The 20,023-nt window shown below is 38.6% G+C and overlaps 1 long non-coding RNA gene and 1 pseudogene across 1 annotated transcript in view; one reads left to right on the forward strand and one right to left on the reverse strand.

Annotated features, from left to right (window-relative positions):
* LOC145723041 (uncharacterized) overlaps window positions 1-20,023 on the forward strand; it is a 312,601-nt gene that overhangs the window by 92,296 nt on the left and 200,282 nt on the right. The window lies entirely within an intron of this gene.
* Window positions 4,703-5,543, reverse strand: LOC102748422 (large ribosomal subunit protein eL6 pseudogene; annotated as a pseudogene).

The raw sequence follows: 20,023 nt of genomic DNA on the forward strand, positions 1-20,023 counted from the left end.
AAAACACTTAATTTTGTAGGTTTTCCAGGGGTTGCTGGAGTGGTGGGGGGTGGGTGGGATGGGGTGGCTGGGTGATAGACCTTGGGGAGGGTATGTGCTATGGTGAGCGCTGTGAATTGTGTAAAACTGTTGAATCACAGACCTGTACCTCTGAAACAAATAATACATTATATGTTAAAAAAAAAGAAGATAATAGGAACGGAAAAATGAAGGGGGCGGGAATCAGAGTGGGAGACGAACTATGAGAGACTATGGACTCTGAGAAACAAACTGAGGATTCTAGAGGGGAGGGGGGTGGGGGGATGGGTTAGCCTGGTGATGGGTATAAAGAGGGCATGTACTGAATGGAGCACTGGGTGTTATATGCAAACACTGAATCATGGAACACTACATCAAAAACTAATGATGTAATGTATGGGGATTAACATAACATAATTAAAAATAAAAGAAAGAGTTCAAAAACAAAAAAAAAAAAACCTGTGCCTTAAAACTTGTAAGATCTTAAGCAATTACTTAACAAATCCTATCATTACCAAGGCCTTTATGCCTCATATCTATAGTTTGGCATTTCTATCAGCAAGTCAAAAAATTTAAGCTACTCAAAATATTTAGTTCTGGAAGTTAATAATAAAGGTGAAAGTTTCTGTTTCCCTGGAAAGCCAAAAGTAATTTATGATGTTATTTACCTAAATAGTAATAATGAAGCAATACAGTATTTTATTTTTAAAATTTTATTTAAATTCAGTTAATTAACATATAATGTATTACTAGTTTTGGAGGTAGAGTTCAGTGATTCATCAGTTGCATATAACACCCAGTGTTCATCACATCATGTGCCCTCCTTAATGCCCGTCACCCAGTTACCCCATCCCTTCCAGCAGCCCTCAGTTTGTTTCCTAGAGTTAAGAGTCTCTTATCGGGGGATGCCTGGGTGACTCCATCAGTTAAGCGTCTGCCTTCAGCTCAGGTCATGTTCCCAGCTCAGGTCCTGGGATCAAGTTCCTGCATTGGGCTGCTTGCTCAGCGGGGAGCCTACTTCTCCCTCTGCTTGTGCTCTGTCTCTCGCTCTCTCTCAAATAAATAAATAAAATCTTAAAAAAAAAAAGTCTCTTATGGTTTGTCTCCCTCTGTGTTTCATCTTGCAATACAGTGTTTTAAAATATCTTATCTCATTTGATTCTCAGCATGGCCCTGCTAGGCAGGGAGGGCAAACACTAGAGCGGCTAGGAAAAAACAGAAGTGGTTGTTTTGTGAAGTAACCATAGAGAGGAAAGGAACAGAACTCCTGACTCCGAATTTCATGTGCATTAGATACTTCTACAAGTGGTCTCCTAGTTATAGGTTATGTTTGGCTCTGTCACTTTAAGTTGTATGTATGCTTTCCTTCATCATAAAACTAAGGTTATACTTATTTCCTTGATGTCCAGGGTTGCATAAAACATAAATATTGTATGATTGACTTAAATGTAATAATTTTCTATAGATAGATTTCAATACTGTAGATTATTTCCCAATCATATAATCTTTGAAAGAGAACCCTAATGGAGTTTCTTGAAGCAAGTAACTTTTTTTTCAAAAAAGGAAAAGAAATGATTTTTCTGTGAAACTGTCATAGAGACAAAGACATCTGAAAAGAGACTTTAGAATATAGACTGCTACAATCATGAATGATTTGAGGGTTCAGAACCAATTTTAGAAATCATTTTTACCTAAAATTAAAGAAAGACACAAGTTTGCAGTGTAAGAAGCATTTTGCAAAGGTCTTGTCCATTGTTTGGTGTTTTACATGATTCAGGGGGAAAATTGTTTCTTCTTATGGTTGACCTTGCATATAATAGACAAGGAGGCTGTCTAAACTAGTGTGATTTAAAGGGTATCTTTCCCCAAATAGGAACACATATACCTATAAACATGCACAGACATACATGCACTTGACTTTTGGCTGATTCATCTATCTAGCTGTGTCTGTCTGCCTATCATCTATCTACCTATTATCATCTTATTACATATCTCTTTTGCACTTAGACTATTACAATCCATAAAAGCAATGATCAGAGAGTTGGCATTTTAGATTTAAAAGTTTTTTGAGTATTTATATATAAATGTATATGCCCATATATTTAAATGTAAATATTCACATTAATAATGGGGGTAACTCTGTTTTATATTTGTGTGGGAGTTGCTATAATCAGAAGGCAAGTAAGTGGTGCCAAAGGAGCTGTGTTTGAAAGGAGGTGGACAAAGATTCTTATGGCATTTAGCAAGGGTCATGGTAGGAGTGTGTATGTGTGTGTGTGTGTGTATGTGTGTGTGTGTGGTATATGAGTATCTGGGCAACACAGGAATAGCATGAAAGTGCTGTGGGGGAAGAAAGAGAGGGAAGTGGAAGGGCTGAAAGTTTAATTTCATCTTTTCCTTAATGCTAACCCTGCTTCTAATGTCTTCTGTAATTGTAGTCCAACAGTGAGTCCTATCTTTTAAGTGTTAAGATTTTGGCCATCATTGATAAAGCAGTGCTTTCAGGATAGTCCTATATTCAGTGACTAAATATTTGGTTAACTTCAACTAGTCATATATGATATATATGTACAATAAATATATATGATGCTTTGTATTTGTGATGGATATGCAAATATAAACAAGATCTTTCTAGCCTGCAAACTTATCCACTATCATTATAAGTGGACGTGGTTTGATGTAAGAAGAACATAGAGAGAGGTATATTAATTATTGGAACAAAAAAACTATTGAAACATAGGGAATACACCATTGACTTTCTCTTCTCAGATGGCCGTAAGAGAAGGAAAGATGTTGCTATATGAGAGAAGAGATGATTTGGAGAGGAAGAAATTAAGGTTTTCTCCTTCCTTTCCAGGTAGATTATACTTGGCCCTCAAGTGATCCATAGGTTTTAGAATGTGGCTGGTGACACCAATACATGCAACCTCTGTAGGGATTTTGAGAGAAATACATATTTTTATTTCATATTTTTGGCTTCTTAAGCTGAAAACCTAGCAGAATTTCTTGCCTCTAATATTGCTCAGTTTCAATTTAATATTACCCAAATCCTATTTTAGCTCAGTTTTCTTCAAAGTTATATACAGTCATTAGTCAATCAAAGTGCACCTGCTTTTCAGTTTCATACAGAGACACATGGAGCTGGGGTTTTTTGAACCTGAGAAATGTCAGTTTTCCAGAGATGTGAATATGACCTGAGGGGTCTGGTTTTGCTAAGGAGAGATTTTTATGAGCCCTCAATAAAAAAGTGCCTTATTTTTTGTATTGCCTTACAGTTTTCACAGTGTATTACCTCACTTTTTACTCACATCAAAGCTATCACCTGAGAGAATTGTTACCTCTGTTTTACTCCTGAGGAAACTGAAAGTTGAAGAGACTATGTGACATGCTGAGTCACTGAGCTGAAAACCAGCAGCACTGGGATTCACACTGGGTCTTCTGACTCCATGTCTACACACCTTTACTGGATGACCCACCAGTGCTTGTCAAAGAATGTTCTGGTAAAATGTTTCTTTTCAGGTCAACATGATACGTGTGATGTATAGGTTTTACACATATTAGTAACAAAAAATTGCTGAATGTTAATTAAGAATTGTGGTCAAAGAAAGACTTTTGTGGGTTTTTTTGGTTATATAAGCAAAGCATGTTCCTTCCATACCCAACTGGGTCATATTAGGAAGCAGCCACACTAAGAAAGCAGCTCTGTACCCACTACCACTAGGCTCATGCCTGCAGGCAGGAATGTAAGGACCAAGACTTGGCTGGTGGAGATGAAAGTACCCTGGAGAGCCTGAGGGAATTCCACATGTGAAGTATGAGAAAATGGGCGCTGGGGATGATCCATCAGTTTGCTAACCTTTCTCTATTTTAGCATACTGTCAGGCGGAAAAGGAATATACTTGGTTTGCGTGATACGTTTTCTTGTCAGATTTGCTGGAGTTTCACACTCCTTAAATAAATGTGTTTAACTTTTAGTATGTTGTCTGATATTGACATGGATGGAATTAGCCAATATTCTGTAGAATTATAATTTACATAATTTTGTGAATTTCTAACTCATGAAAATTATTGATGACTTTAATTATCAATGATTTTACCTCTAAATTCATAGATTAACTCATAAAGTATTATTACTGATCAAATAAACAATATTTTGTTAGTAGGTATTGTCTTTTGTGAGCACAAGAATATGTCTAATGGCACATTCCTACATATTGTTTAAAATTTTATTTTCATTACAAAACTAAGAAAAGAATGCATTTCAAATTGGCTATGTGGTTGAATTATTACCCTTTGCTTTTGACTGGATGATGAAAAGCCAGTCCTCTTGCAGATAAAGAATAATTAAATGTGCTGATGGAAGATCTTTCATTGAAAGCCATTTCTTGTTCTTCATGAAAATGAGACTTGGAGATCATTTGTTTAGGTTGCTAGTATTTGAACTCAGAATCTGAGATTGACAAAGATTCCTTAACTAAACTCTACTCAGGTTCCTTTGAACTCTTTTATATAGGACCTGATCTTTTTTTTTTAATTTTAATCCCAGTATAGTTAATATACAGTGTTATATTAGATTCAGGTGTACAATATGGTAATTCAGCAACTCCATATATTACTCAGTATTTATCAAGATAACTATATTTTTTTTTAATGTATCAGTTTTTTAATTAGGTTTTTTGTAAGAAATTTAGAACACCAATTTGTGAGGGTAAACTCCATTTGTGAGAGAAAACAGAGTGGAGGTAGCCCTGAAGCCGAGGAACAGCTTTGAGTTTTGGCAGAATTTGCAAGTCCACAGCTTCCTGATCAACCTGGCGCTACTCTGTAATCTCATATTTCTCTTTGACCGTGTCGAAGATCTCACCTTCCTGGTGTCTGGGTTTACACAGCTTCTTCTTGAGATGTTTGGGGATTTTCACACTGCTAATATCAATTTTGGTGGAAGTGGCAATGACAGATTTCTAGCGTGTTCTACACAGAGGCACTCGATAGAGGGCCAGAGGTCCAGTCACAAGTAGCAAGGCACTGCTCGGTTGCTTCAGGAAAACCACCCTCTTGCCTCTTGGGTGCCCAGTGAGGATGATCAAAATGGTCTCAGGGGTGATGCTAGCTCAAAATTTTCTCATATGCTGACTGAAAGGTTGTTGCTGTGGCTCAGCAGCTTTCGAGGCACATATTCAGTAGGATAATACCTAGGCATTTTGCGAAGTTTAAACGTACCAGCATTCTTGTCACCAAGTGGTTTTGTGACAGTATCAAGAACCTTCTCCTTCTTTTTCTTTTCAATCCTGGATTTAACTGCTGAGTACTTCCTTTTGTACATGGTCTTTCTTGACTACATAGCCAATCATAACCAACAGGAATATTTGCCAATTCCTCTGATTAGGACAGGATTTCAGCTACAGTAGGGCTTCCCCTTTAGCATTTTAGCTTTGAGGTTACCCTTCTTAACCTTGCCACCAGCATCAGCCAAGGGCTTCAGGTTTCTTCTTATTATCCAGCTTTTCAGGTTTTTCACCCACCATCTTACAAGATGGGAAATAGAACTCAAAATAACTGTACTCTTACTCCCCTTCATTTATTTCACCCATCCCCTTACCCACCTCCCCTTTGGTAACCATCTGTAGTTTGTTCTCTATAGTTAAGAGTCTGTTTTTTGGTTTTCCTGTTTTTTTTCCCTTTTGTTTGTTTTGTTTCTTAAATTCCACATATGAGTGAAATCATGTATTTGTCTTTTTCTGACTGACTTATTTCGCTTTGCATTATATTCTCTAGCTCCATCCATGTTGTTGCTAATGGCAAGATTTCATTGTTTTTTTATGGCTGAATAATATTCCAGTGTGTGTGTGTGTGTGTGTGTGTGTGTGTGTGTGTATCACATCTTCTTTATCCATTATCCATTAATGGACACTTGGGTTGCTTCCATAATTTGGTTATTGTAAGTAATGCTGCAGTAAACATCAGGGTGCATATATCCATATGAATTAGTGTTTTTGTATTCTTTGGGTAAATACTCAGTAGTGTGATTACTGGGTATTTATTTTTAATTTTTTGAGGAACCTTCATACTGTCTTCCACAGTGGCTGTACCAGTTTGCATTCCCACCAACAGTGCATGAGGGTTCCTTTTTCTCCACATCTTCACCAACACTTGTTGGCCACCCTGCTCCTCAGCTATAGATTCTCACTTTTTCTTGTTGTATTTAGAATGGAGCACAATCTCTCTCCCGTACTGCAAAACTCCATTGCAGTTGTCCCTATACCTATTGTGATAGCCCCTGTTACCTCTTTAGCAAGTGTTGCAAATATTTTTTTTTTCTTTAACAGATAAAAAATTTGATCATTAATCAGAGGCCAAATAGTTATTTTTGCTGTTTTAGATAATGGTATTGAGCCTTAGATTGTTGAGTCCACTCAAAAGCAGAAACTGAATCAAGAAGGCTGGAGTGTTTTCATGAGGTTGGTAAGCAATGTGACATCTAAGTCCAGATCCATTAATGGAGAGAATAACATATCAGAATAAGGAGTTTGGGCTTCATTTTGTAATAGGGACTTAATCAAGGTCTTTCTAGAGATGTTTTAGAAGGTTCTGGCACCATGTATAAAACAGAATGTGGAGGAAGGAAAAATGGAGCGAAATTTGGAGACTCCACCAGTGTTGCAGATGAAAAGCCATAAAGGCCTAGAGTAAGACAGTGGTGGTAAGAATAAAGAAGTAATGAATGTTACAGCTGTTATGAAGGCTGAATGAATATTGACTACAAGTTGGCAATAAAAGAAAAGTGAAGTGCTAGCCATGTGAAAATGTTTTCAGCCTAGGGTGTCGGGAGGATGATGTCTCATGAAGGAGGAAATATATTAAGTTCAGTAAAAAATGTAGGATTATAGTTAAAAATGTGGGGCTGAGCTTGAGAGAGAGATAAGTGCTATAAACAGATAGGTAGAAATTATCAACATCCAGGTGTTATTTGAAGTCATGAGCCTGGGTGAAACTAGCAAGGGAGAAGACATGAAAGAAGAAAAGAAACCTATGGATCAATCCTTGGGAGATACCTGTATTTGGGCTGGTGCCATGAGACAGAGTAGCTACCAACAAAGAAGAGAGATAGGGAATGGGAACGGAAGAGTCTGTAGTGAAGACGAGAAATGAGGATTTGATGCAAGAAGTCTTCTGACACAATTGAGTGCCGCAGAGAGAGATTAAAGTGAGAAAAAGCACTGGATTTGATGGCGAGGAGGCCTCGGAAACCTTGGGAGAGAGATTTCAGTAGAGCCGATGAGAATGTATGTTGGATTTCAATAAATGGAGGGGAAAACATAGGGAGTTGCTAGTGTATTTTCCTTGTAAAGTTTGGAAGAGAAAGGAAGAAAGCAAGTAAGATTAAATAGCTGGTGAGGGAAGAGGTAAGGAAGGGTTGTTTGAGAAGAGAGCATGAATATGTTCATGAGCTGAGGGGAAAAGTCCTATGGGAACATGTAATTAGAGAAGTGAGAAGTGGGGAGATCATTCATGAGCACATCCTCACAGAAGGTGGGGCCAGGTGGCATCAAGGGCACGATTGGAGGGATTGTTCTTTTTTCCTCTGAAATACAGGGTACTAGAAAAGACTTGAGTCAGTTAGAGAAGTGTTTTTGTTTTTATGTGTGGTGATCTGAAACTTCACAATGATGTGGGATAGATGTAAAATGGGTTTTATGTATTCTAATTTTATTCTTTATAAATATTCCTTAATCCACTAAGTGTTGTTACTAGAATGAATTAATAGTGTACCATTTAATTACATAGTTATTAGTTACAGAGTGGAAGATTTCCCTCAATTTTAATAAGTATATACATTCTTCAAAGTTCATACATCAGAAATAACAAGATTAGTGGTACAACATGAAAGTAGATCAACTTTAATCTCAATTTTTTTGAGATTTCAAGATAATAAACTTGAATCACAAGTTGTGATTATCATAGAAGCACGCTTAAATTAGGATGTTATCTTGGTTCCCTTGACCTGTCCTCATTTACTGGAACTGCCCTCACCACTGTCTCTCTGATATTTCCCTTTAAATATCTGAAAGACCCTTCAAAGTCAGCCTGTCCTTTGATGAACTCACCATTTGTTCCCTGGGCTGGCCAGCCTTCAAGCTGTTCCCTAATGTTCCCTACTTCCTGGTATTCACCCACTTGTGTGGTCCCCTCTCACATTGTACCAGGGTTGATCTGTGTGACCAATACCATATGGCAGACGCAGTGGCATGTCACTTCTGTTATTAGGTTAGAAAATTCTGCGGCTTCTGTCTTGAAAGCTTTCTCTTGCTTATGCTTTCTCTCTTTTGGATATATCACTGAAGGGAGGGGCAGTGGGGCCGAGTAAGCTGCTGTGTTGAGAGTAGTCCTGTGGAGAGGCTTCTGTTACAAGTACTGAAACCTTCAGACATCAGCTAAAGAGGAACTACGACCTGCCAACAACCACATAAGTAAGCTTGGAAGTGGACTGACTCATCAGTCTCGGTAGATCCCTGAGATGATTACAGACCTGACTGGTAGCTTGGTTGTAATAGGTAGAAAACCTGTGCCCGCACCACCTAGCTAATTTGCTCCCACGTCTCTGAAACTCTGTGCTTGCTGTTTTAAGTTTCTCCTTTTGGGGGTAATTTGCTAAGCAGCAATAGAGAACTAATACATCCCTGACCAGGTTCTCTTCTTGGATTCCCAGTCTCAGTCAGTGAGTTGTACCCTATCTTCTCCCTTCCACAAGCCAAGATCCTAAGAGTCTACCAGGATACTGCTTTTTCCTGTACTCTGCTAATCAATTATAAAGCACATATTGGGTACTGGGATACAAAAATGAACAAAATTAAAAATTTCTCTTCATATAGAATTTACATCTTAGTGGGGGGATCAGACAATAAACTGAATAACAGAGTGTCTGGTGGTGGTGATAAGTGCAGGTGAAGGGAAAGAAATTGGTGGTGGTGGGGAAGCTAGTTTATGGAAGATAGTCAGAGAAGGCAACTCTGGTAGAGTCCTCTGAAGGAAGTGTCTATGTGGATGCCATCCAGAAGAGTGGTCTGGACAGTGGGGAATCATGAGTACAAAGGTCCTGAGAAAAGACTGTGCTTGATGTGTTGGAGGAGCAGCAAGGAGACTGTTGTGGCTGGATCAGAGAGGGTAAAGGAGTGTGGTAGGTATGGAAGGATATTGGAGAGGTAGGGGTCACCTTGCAGGTGCATGGAAATGATTTTGGATCTTACTGTACATTACTTGGAAAGCCATTGGAATGGTTTGAGTACAGGAGTGAACAAGATCAAAATTTGGTTTCAAAAGGATCACTATGGCTGTGCTGTTGAGAACAGATTTGTTGGGAGAGCTGGGAGTCGGAGGGAGAACAACAGAAAATGATGGTGGTATAGATTAGAGTGGTGGAGTTGGAGGTGGTCTGACATGGTCAAATTTTAGATTTATTTTGCAGGTTGCTCTGGCAATGAGCTGATGGATTGGATGTGAGTGTAAGAGAAAGTGAGGAACCACAGGTGTTGTCAGATGACATTGAGATGCTCTGGTGGACCTGAGGGAAGGGTTGTGTCAGTCTGCGTTGGTCCTCCCAATTCTTAATGTACCTAGCCTATCACCCCTCCCCACAACCTCCCATTTCATGCCTTCTCTACCTCAAGTAATACCTCAGAACTCCTGAGTGTATTCTTCACAATCCCCTCAAAGACTACTGCTCTGGTAAGAGTGGCTGGCAACTCTGATAATAACTGATCTTTGAGGTGATGTTAAACCTACTCCTTTCCCAAGTTATATTAGACATTATATTCTCTCTAATATACTATAAAATGAATTTAATCTATAAATAATGAGATTTATGGCAGCTTATAGATATTCAGCATTTTTCATCGATTATTTCTTGACTTCTTACAGCAATCTATGAAGTAGGAACTGTTATTATGACAACTTTATGGTCAAGAAGATGGAGGGTTTGAAAAGTTAGCTTGTCCATGTCCATGCAGCTGTTAAGTAGTGGGGGACAGAAATGACATGTAATTCCATCTGATTCCAAGCCCCTGTCCTGCAGAACTACGTTCAAAAGCTACTTTGCCTCTTTAAAGGAGCATGTCTTTAACACACTTTGTCATACTGATAACAAGATTATGTCTGTCTCACTTTCAAATAATTTTACTAAAGTTACACATTTGAAGGATCAAATACTTATTAGTTGACAAGTATTAGCGATGATGTGCTAACAGAGCCCCAGACAGATGACATCATTGCTCCCTATACAATAAATGACTTCAACATCTATAGTGACAAGACTAATGACTAATTACAACTGACTGATAAAAATTGCTCTACTGTCTAAGCATTTGTTCCCAAAGAGTCCAATTTGCCTGGAGAACTGGTGTGGGACTTGTCACAGATGCCAATACTGAAATAAGTGCCCCATTTGTGAGTCACCAACATCGAGAATCCAGACTAATAGGTTAGTGTGACATTTTCAATTTGCCACTCATTCTCTAAATTGTTATGTTGTCTTAAGCTCAGGCTGGCATAATTTACAGTAGGAACTATCAGAACTCAGTCACGCAGGTATTTTTATAGAGAAAGTGAAGTTCAGGGGTCAAAATAAGAGAAATGCTTGTGCCTTTTTATATTTCTTAGATGTTTGATTTTTCTCAACTATTTTAAAATTCACTACAGATGCTATTACATTATCGAAATAATGATAGTAATGCCAGTAATTCAATAGTCCATTTGCCTTCTTTTCATTATAAAATGATGTTTAACAAGTACTTTAAGCTCCTTGGAAGAAAATCACACCTCTATGATGATGATGATTGCTACTATTTTTGGCCACTCTTCTTCCATTTTAGGACATTAAAAAAATGTCTGGGAAAGGGGACATGTCTATTACTATTTCTTATATAATATCTGCAAGAAATGTTACTTTTTAAGATATACTGACAACGTTTGAAATCATTTTTTCTTTTTTAATTTTTATTTTTCTAAATTTTAATCCATTTAATTAACATATAATGTATTATTGGTTTCAGAGGTATAGGTCTGTGTTTCATCAGTCTTATATAATACTCAGTTGAAATCATTTTCTATTTCTAAAGAAATTAGAGACTTGCAGTGATGAGACTACCATCACCTTCTTTCTTCAGCAAACTGGTTGTTCTGTGTAAATTCTCATATTTTTCCAATGTACTGAAGTGTCAGATCCAGACATAAGATACTTTTAAATAATCAACTTGGATATAATGAATTCTAATATTCTTTCTTTCCTTTTTTAAAAAAAATTTTATTTAAATTTTGTTCATTGGGGCACCTAGGTGGCTCAGTTGGTTGGGCACCTGCCTTCAACTCGGGTCATGATCCCGGGGTCCTGGGATCCAGCCCCACATCAGGCTACCTGCTCAGAGGAGAGCCTGCTTCTCCCTCTCCCTCTGCTGCTACCCCCACTTGTGCTCTCTCTCTGTCATATAAATAAATTTAAAAAAGTTTTGTTAGTTAACATACAGTACAATATTCATTTCAGGAGTAGAATTCAGTGATTCATCAGCTACATACAACACCCAATGCTCATCACAAGTGCCCTCCTTAATACCCATCACCTATCTAGCCCATCCCCCTCCCACCTCCCTCCCACAACCCTGTTTTTCTCTATCATTAAGTGTCACTTATGGCTTGTTTCCCTCTCTTCTTTTTTTTCTTTTCCCCCTTCTCATATGTTCATCTGTTTTCTTTCTTAAATTCCACGTATGAGTGAGATCATATGGTATTATTCTTATTCTGGGTTCAAGTGCTTGTTCCCCCACAAAGTAAAGATGGCTAACTAGGCACAAAAATGGCTTACGGGGCCATACCTCAATGTTTGAGACTTTCCTTCCTTTGATTTCCCTCCTTTCAGTTGACAGAAATGGGAAGATTCCGTTTAGTTGGGTGTGAGTTATTTTCCATTACACTTTTTTCAAAGATGTTTTCTTGCTGTACCTCTTTCCTAGAATGAGGTTTGAGCAGTGTATTTTTTTTTTTTTAAGATTTTATTTATTTGACAGAGAGAGACAGCGAGAGAGGGAACACAAGCAGGGGGAGTGGAAGAGGGAAAAGCAGGGGGAGTGGGAGAGGGAGAAGCAGGCTTCCCGCTGAGCAGGGAGCCCAATGCAGCGCTTGATCCCAGGACCCAGGGATCATGACCTGAGCCGAAGCCAGACAACGAATGAGCCACGCAGGCGCCCCCTTGACCAGTGGTTTTAAGGCTTTCATCCTTTTCATAAGTTCCTAAAGAAACTGAAATATAGATCCTACCTCTACACCTTTCCTTTCCCTTGGATTATCCAAAGAGGCAATGACCTGGAAGGGATGAGTGTTGAGTTGTACTAGGAGAAGATTTAAATGGAAGGAGGGTAAAGAATAAAAGATGCAAAATATGAGGACTTTTCATGTATTCTTTTTTTATTACACTTATGTTATAAAATTAAGATTTGGAAGACAAGATTCTTTCTAACTCAAAAAATGACTCCAAAGTCCCAATGGAGTGTCTTTTGTTGTATACATCTATATAGCTCACACTTACATAATGTTTACTATGTGCTAGGTACCTTCTCTTTGTGTTACATTATTGTAGTTCCCAACCAACGTTATGAGGTAGATACTATTATTATCCCTGGGGCAGGAAACTGAGGCTAGGACTGGCTATATGGGCCTGCAGCCTATGCAGTTGCATAGAGGGCCCTGTACTTGGTTTAATGCTATATTGTCACTGTCTTGAAATTCTTAATAATTTTTGAACAAGAAACACTGCATTTTCATTTTGCCCAGACATAGGAAACAGATAGGCAAAAGCAGAACAGAGGGAAGCAGTATAAGAACTTACTGTGAGGGACACGTGGGTGGCTCAGTTGGTTAAGCATCTGCCTTTGGCTCAGGTCGTGATCCCAGGATCCTGGGATCAAGTCCTGCTTTGGGCTCCTTGCTCAGTGAGGAGCCTGCTTCTCTCTCTTCCTCTGCCTGCCACTCTGCCTACTTGTGCTCTCTCTCTGTCAAATAAATAAATAAAATTAAAAAAAAATTACTGTGAAATCATGTCGTGTTATGTGGGTGTGGCAAGAGAGGGTCTGGAAGAATATGCAGTGTAGGGTTTGGATTTTATGTTGTAAGTGATGATGAGGCCAGCAGGATTTCAGTTATGAAAATATAGATGTGCTAGTAGACTGCAAACATTTCTTTCTTTTTTTTTTTTTAAAGATTTTATTTATTTATTTATTAGAGAGCGAGTGAGAGAGAAACAGCATGAGAGAGGAGAGGGTCAGAGGGAGAAGCAGGCTCCCCACTGAGCCGGGAGCCCGATGTGGGACTCGATCCCAGGACCCTGGGATCATGACCTGAGCCGAAGGCAGTCGCTTAACCAACTGAGCCACCCAGGCGCCCGACTGCAAACATTTCTTATACTAACATACTATATGTTATAGATCCACAGTGAACTTCTGATAAACATTTGTTAGTGACCGTTTTATTGAACTCAGGAATAATAGGAAAAGCATATGAGCAAAAAGCAGTTATTGCTGCATCCTGAAAGGGAATAGTTCATCTTTTAAATGTGAAGCACATAGAGCCATAACACTTAAGGTCTTTTTTGGGGGGGTTGGGGGGGTGGGAATTGTTTCTTTTGCACATTAGCTTGTTAGAATAAAGACCAGAAAAGAAAAAGGTTACCAAGTAAAATATAATGGAAAGGTATTGGAAATAAAATTATTCTCCCATGGGATCATGTTTACTTGATTTCAGAGAATTTAATAGTGTGTTCTTCATGGATTGAGACAAACATGCTTTTCCTAGGTGATTGCTATGTCTTTATATATTCTTTGCTGGTGTCTGGAACTCCCAAATTCACACCGTGATCTAGAGTGCACTTCTGAGTTGGAGATTCAAATATAAAACATCTCCACTAGGATGGCTCTCAGATAATCCTAGTGAACGAGTCCAAAACTGAGTCCTTGACCTTCCTTTCCTGAAACTTCTTCCTCCCAATTTACCTACTTTGGAACATGACCGCTTCTGTCACCCTTGCAGTTGCTCATACCAGTGAGTCATCCTTGTCACTCACTTCCTCACTCTCTACATTCAATTCATTACCAAATCTTTTGACTCTGTGCTTCATATCATCTATATTTCTTATTTCTGTTGCTGTCACTCCCAACTAAGCTGCCTCATTTCTCACCTTGACCATTGCACTGTCTTCTCTAAAGGTCTCCCTGCCCCTTTTCTTGCCCCCTCCAATTCTCCACATTGCCACCAGTGATCTTAATTAAGACAAAACTTGGCTCATGTCTGATTAAAACTGTCCAGTGATTTCCCAGTCTGATGAGATCAAAACCCAAATTCCTGCAGAAGGTTGAAGGAATCTGTCCCCAGCCGGTCATCAACCTTATCTCATGTCTTTCTTCTGAGCTCACCAAGACAGCAGCTACACTTCCTTCCCTTGTTATAGCTCCAGGAATGTGCTAGGCTTGGTCCTGCCTTGGGCCTGGATACAGGCTGAGGTCTTTCCCTGAAAGCATTTCTGTAAAGATCATATAATTCCTATTCATTGTTCAGAACTCAGAAGATACCACTTCTTTAGGGAAGTTCTCTTTCAATAACTTCAATCTGAAATAGACCTCCTCGCTATCTTCTAAGTGTTCTATGAGTTTCCATTATTGTTCATTTGTTTAATGTCTTCTTCTCTGATAGATGATAAGCTTCATGAGCGTCAAGCCATGTCTTCTGTTCATCTCTATCCTTTGGGCCTAGCACAATGCCTGATGCATATAGAAGTGTTCAGTAAATATTTAATAAACGAAATAAACATGGCCTTAATGTTGCCACTTTGCATACTTCGTGTATTTTGTACCTTGAAGTTTGTTTTTGGTGGACTCTCTTAAACATTTCACCTTCCTTAAATGCTTTGTTTTTTTTCTTGCTCCTATCCTGGTACTACCCCCGCAATATTCCAAACTTAGTACTGCTATTCATCTCTGATGAACTGTTCCCAGCTCAGGACCTGAGGTAGCGTTTCTACCAAAGTGCCACCCACTGACAGTATGAGGGTGGGAGGTGAAGGGTGTGTGGGTGGGTGTATATGGAGTTCTGGGAACATGCCCCAGGTGTCTCCCACAAACATGGGATTTCTTTGCATCTCTTATCTTAAAGAAATTTTGCATCCTGTTTGTTTTTACTGTAAAAAGTGCTTGGGGTCACTTCTGCAGCTTGTACATATTCCCCAGAAGCTCTGATTGAGACATTTTTAGGCGTTTTTAGCTTGGCTCAGTTTTCTAAACAGTTTCATTCCCACTCATAGCAGAGACCTCCTGAGCACTCTAAAAGGTACTCAAGTCCTGCCCCTACCTTTCTGATTTTCTTGTTTTGATTTGCTTGCCTTGTTTCTTTTATCCCTCCACCCTAATTCTGCTTCTAGTAATTGTTGATGGACTGCTATTTGCATTTTGGGTGGAAAAGTTCTTTATTGTGCTGGGCTGTCCTGTAATTGTCCTCCCTACCTCTCCCCTTAGTGCAGAGAGATTAGAATCCCTGGCCTCCACCTACTACCTGCCAAATGCACACACAGTCATTGTGACAAAGCCAACTTCCCACCATATTTTCAAACACCCATTGGTATGTTGTTTCTCTTCCATTTGAGAACCACTTCTCAGACTGTTGACACCTTTTACAAAATCCAGAACCTTGATAATAGGTTTAGAGGTTAACAACTATTTTATTCATTCAAAACTCAGGCAACCATTTATTAAATGCCTGCTGTGTGCCAGGCACAGTTCTAGTCATTGGAAATATAGCCAAGAATAGACTCCCCATCTGAGGATTATTGTGTGGTTATTTCTACCTACCAGCTCACTTATTTTCTGTTTGTTTTTGAACAAGTTTGTTCTCTAATGTATTGTTGAATAGTCTTCACTTTGTGTTCTGATGATTTCTAATTTAAATGTTATAAGGACATTGACATTTAGGATAGATAAAAACATTGACCAAAATAAGAAAAATAATTTTAAAAACCACAAAATATGAGTGATTGGTCCCTACTTGGCAAAACATTAGCAGAATGTTATTATTTTAAGCATACTGTACATTAAAAAAAAAGATTTTAGTGCAGAATAAAGTAATTTTATAAGAGTCCCTGCTGTAATTATCCTTCTTTTTGACATAAGTAGTTCCGTTTGGCAGCAGTGATTTTATTTGCTTTATGTAATTATTTAGTTTCTCTGGGTTTACTTACATTGTTGTGTCATTCTAACATATTTATGTATTTATTCATGTATAGTTGCACCATATTTAAAGAAGCTGCTGAATGCTATTAGAAGCAGCAGAGAGAGAGCCCCCAAATCTATTAAGTGAAGTGGCCTGCTAAGACAGGGAAAGGAGGGGTGCTGGGCCGGTGTGGTACTACTCTGTTGGAGAACAGGGGGCATACATGTTTCCAAATGAAGTGATATGATCTATGAAAAGTGGGTATCAACCCGAAGTAATAAAATCAGATACCCCCTTTTCTCCTACCTGTTAACATTGCTTGCAGATTTCAGAATCTGTGGTTACTAGAAGATCAATGGGAATACTTTTATATCACTTTCTGTGTGTCAGCCACCATTATAAACACTTTATGTACATTAATTTTCACAACAAACTTGTAAAGTAGGGTTATCATCACCACCACCACCACCATCATCATTGTCATCATCCTTATTTTCCACATGAGGGTACTGAGGCACTGGGAGATTAAGTGACTCCAAACCGAGAGACTGTGGCTCTAAGGTTTGGGTGTTTAACTCCTACACTGTACCACCTCTGGTACAATGTTGCGAGTTAAGTAACATAACACTGTCTTTACTGATAAACTATGTATTAGACGCTTAGTATCAGGATGGGTAAAACTATGTGATTTGCCATTTCTTACACTGGAACTTGATCTTTTTAAAAATTTAATTTTAATTAACTTATTTTAATTAAAAAAAAAAAGATTTACTTAGGGCACCTGGGTGGCTCAGTTGGTTAAGCAACTGCCTTCAGCTCAGGTCATGATCCTGGAATCCCAGGATCAGGTCCTGCATCGGGCTCCTTGCTCAGCGGGGAGTCTGCTTCTCCCTCTGACCCTCCCCCCTCCTGTGCTGTCTGTTTCTCTCTCTCATTTCTCTCTCTCTCAAGAGCGTGCACATGCACACATGAGAAGGGGGAGAGGCAGTGGGAGAAGGAGAGAAGCAGACTCCCTGAGGAGCACAGAGCCCAACTGGGCTTGATCTCAGGACCCAATCATGAGCCTATCTGAAATCAAGAGTCAGATGCTTAAGCGACTGAGCCACCCAGGCACCCCTAACTTATTTTAATTTTAACTCCTTTTTTTGCGTAAAAGAGACAGTTCTTCAGTTTTGTTACAACTAAACATTTTACTCTTTTTAACCAAAGCCTTACTTTGTAGAAAAAATTTTTGTACAATAATATAATAAGCAGTTATATTTTATTTCTCTTAATTTTACTTTCCCAAAAAGATGTAGTTGAAATAAGAGCACAATTAGTTTCAAAGGGAAATTATTAAATTCAGAACAGGTCAAATAACAGCTATCATCTGTATAAAGACTGCTAAGATGTAAATACCTGAACGTTTGTTTCTTTTTTCTTCCCCTCTACTTTGTCTCATTTGGTTTTCTACTTTCAAATTTTAGAGGATGTTTTACATGTCTTTTTTTCTTTGTAGCTTCGCTTACTCTTAGCTAAATTGGCAATTATCTCCAGGGATAAAACCGCAGAAACCATGATAAAGATATGACCGAATGGCCCCTAATTGACTTGCCCAATCCAATAAAGTGTTTTCTTCTGAGACAATTAGAAGGTCAGGATGGAATACTCTGGAATACAATAAATACATGAGCTGCTCTTAACTAATTTATATACTCACTATTTGCTGAACACAAAACCTCAGTTGTTAGACTTTAACTGTTGTTTTTGTTAATCCAAAAGCGGATGCTTCCCCTTTCACTCGTTCATTTCTGCCCTTTAATTTCTAAGTTTATTTTCTCATCTGGCCACCATTGCCATTCTTATGGCTATTTACATAGATAAGATGGAAAAAATATAGGAAAACTATATATCCATTCTTCAGAAAGTATTCTCTTTTGCTAGTTACCTAAAAGCACAAAGTAATGTATCCCTTTGGCTTGATATTTTTGAAAACTAAAAATAAAGTTAGGAGAATACTCTGGTGTGTGTAACATCCAAATCATTCCTATTAATTCAACATTCACATTGGTAAAGAGGACTAAATAATTTTTTCAAGCTACCACTCCAAGTATCCAGGGACATGAAAGATTCATGGAGATAGTTCAAAAATAATTTCAGCAACTAAGTGACACTGAAATGTGAATTGTACAAATGTTCAGTCAATGTAGTCAGAATAAATGAAACCTTGTAGAAGTGTGAAAAATACCAGTTGTCTGCTTATCTGCTAAAAATTAGTTGCCTTTGATAGTGGACGCTTGTGGGGCCCCCTCTTCTTTGAGAACTGTCCCTCTCTGTTTCTAGCTGTGTTTACATTTCTTGCTGTAACCATCACCACTATCCATCTTCAGTTTCCTCAACTGAAACTGCACTCATTAAATGGTAACTCCCACTCCCCCACTGCCCAGCCCCTGGCAACCACTACTCTGCTTTCTGTTTCTATGAATTTGACTACTCTAGATACCACATATAAGTGGAGTCATGCAGTATTTGTCTTTCTGTGACCGGCTTATGTCACTTAGCATAAAGTCTTCACAGTTCATCCATGTTGTAGCATGTGTCAGAATTTTATTCCTTTTTAAGTCTGCATAAATATTCCATTATGTGTATATATCATATTTTGTTTATTCATCTGTTGATGAACATTTGGGTTGTTTCTGCCTTTTGGCTATTGCTATGAGCATGATCGTCCCTGCTTTCAATTCTTTTGCATATATATTCTAATTCCACAAGTGGAATTGCTAGATCATATGGTAATTTTCTTTAATTTTTTAAGGAACTGACACTATTTTCCACAGCAGCTGCACAGTTTTATATTCCCACCAGCAGTGCACAAAGGCTCCCATTTCTTCACATGCTCAGCAACACTGGTTATTTTCTCTTTCTTTCTCTATTTCTTCCTTTCTTCCTTTATAGTAGCCATCATCCTAATGGATATGAAGTGGCATCTCTCTATGGGTTTGATTTTCATTTCTTTTTTTTAAAAATATTTTATTTATTTATTAGAGAGAGAGAGAGAGAGCACAAGCAGGGGAAGTGGCAGGCAGAGGGAGAGGGAGAAGCAGGCCTCCCGCTGAGCAGGGAGCCCGATGCAGGGCTTGATCCCAGGACCCTGGGATCATGACTTGAGCCGAAGGCAGACGCTTAACTGACTGAGCCACCCAGGTGCCCCTGATTTCCATTTCTATAATGATTAGTGATGTTGAGCATCTTTGCATGTGGTTATTGGCTTTCACTAGCAGAATTTTTAAGGAACTCTAATAATCAGAACTTTGCTCATTTTGACCTTTCCAAGTTCAGTATGCTCAACTCCTTCTTGTATTTCCTAAGAATCTTCAGTATCCTCTCACTCCCCTTTTTGCTTAAACTAGTTCAGCTTGATTTCTGTTACGTGTAACCAGAATTTCTGATTCAGCTTTCCTAGGGAACTCTACATTCCTCCTTGCCTCCACCCATGTTACTTACAAATCGCTGCAGCACTTGATTTACCCACTATTTTTGTGAAACATTTCAGCTACATTCTTACCATTTCTACTTATTTTTGGTAGAGAAAATTATTAGCGATGGCAAAGAAAAAATCCTAAAAATGTTGTTTTTTACTTTAGTTAATAAATACAGGAGTAGCCCTTCTCCATGGGAGTCTCCCGGAGACATGTTTAGTATTGCCTCTTTAACTTGTGTTCTCTCTATGGAGGGATGTCAGGGCAATAGTAGTCTACGCTGTAGCAGCCAATCAGTCCACCTCATAAGG

Source organism: Leptonychotes weddellii, chromosome 8 (assembly GCF_054177405.1).
Source record: "Leptonychotes weddellii isolate Sample4059 chromosome 8, ASM5417740v2, whole genome shotgun sequence".
Classification (NCBI taxonomy): domain Eukaryota; kingdom Metazoa; phylum Chordata; class Mammalia; order Carnivora; family Phocidae; genus Leptonychotes; species Leptonychotes weddellii.